This window comes from Schistocerca piceifrons, chromosome 6 (genome assembly GCF_021461385.2).
Source record: "Schistocerca piceifrons isolate TAMUIC-IGC-003096 chromosome 6, iqSchPice1.1, whole genome shotgun sequence".
NCBI classification, from domain to species: domain Eukaryota; kingdom Metazoa; phylum Arthropoda; class Insecta; order Orthoptera; family Acrididae; genus Schistocerca; species Schistocerca piceifrons.
In genome coordinates, this window is record NC_060143.1 from 182,958,167 (window position 1) to 182,959,707 (window position 1,541).

Below are 1,541 nucleotides of genomic sequence, written 5' to 3' on the forward strand. Positions count from 1 at the left end.
CAGGATTCGAACCTGCGACCGTAGCAGACGCGCTGTTCCGGACTGAAGCGCCTACAACCGCTCGGCCATAGCAGACAAGACTCCTCAGCCATTGTCGAGGCGTTAATCCTTACTAACATCCCATGTCCAGCTTCTGTAACGCTCTTTTGTTCGGTTTTAGGAAACAAAACGCAGAACACGTTCGGAGGCACAGTCTCTGGCGGTCTGCTTGCATTTGGTCACACAAAAACCCTTATTGTCATCTCAGCACAATGGAGCCTGCAGCACCGTTTCAAACTGTTTCTAACCACCCTTTATGTAACTCTAAAGTGACCACTGTCCTAAGATGGTTACTAATATTTTCCCGACGAGCCTGTATTTATAGTCCCATATGTGGAGTGTCCTCCCATCATGAACTATGGACCTTGCCGTCGGTGGGGAGGCTTTCGAGCCTCAACGATACAGATAGCCGTACCGTAGGTGCAACCACAACGGAGGGGTATCTGTTGAAAGGTAACCCAAACGTATGGTTGCTGAAGAGGGGCAGCAGCCTTTTCAGTAGTTGCAGGGGCAACAGTCTGGATGATTGACTGATCTGGCCTTGTAACACTAGCCAAAACGGCCTTGCTGTTGTGGTACTGCGAACGGCTGAAAGCAAGAGGAAACTACAGCCCTAATTTTTCCTGAGGCCATGCAGCTTTACTGTATGGTTAAATGTTGATGGCGTCCTCTTGGGTAAAATATTCCGGAGGTAAAATAGTCCCCCATTCCCATCTCCGGGCGGGGACTACTCATAAGGACGTCGTTATCACGAGAAAGAAAACTGGCATTCTACGGATCGGAGAGTGGAATGTCAGATCCTTTAATCGGGCAGGTAGGTTAGAAAATTTAAAAAGGGAAATGGGTAGTTAAAGTCAGATATAGTGGGAATTAGTGAAGTTCGTTGGCAGGTGAATACAGGGTTATAAATACAAATTCAAATAGGGGTAATGCAGGAGTAGGTTTAATAATGAATAAAAAAATAGGAGTGCGGGTAAGCTACTACAAACAGCATAGTGAACGTATTATAGTGGCAAAGATAGACCGAAGCCCATGCTTTCTACAGTAGTACAAGTTTATATGCCAACTAGCTCTGCAAATGACGAAGAAATTGATGAAATGTATGATGAGACAAAAGAAATTATTCAGGTAGTGAAGGGAGACGAAAGTTTAACAGTCATGGGTGACTGGAACTCGACAGTAGGAAAAGGGAGAGAAGGAAACATACTAGGTGAATATGGATTGGGGCTAATAAATGAAAGAGGAAGCCGTCTGGTAGAATTTTGCACAGAGCATAACTTAATCATAGCTAACACTTGGTTCTAGAATCATAAAAGAAGGTTGTATACATGGAAGAATCCTGGAGATACTAAAAGGTATCAGATATATTATATAATGGTAAGACAGAGATTTAGGAACCAGGTTTTTAATTGTAGGACATTTCCAGGGGCAGATGTGGACTCTGACCACAATCTATTGGTTATGAACTGTAGATTAAAACAAGAAATTGCAAAAAGGTCGGA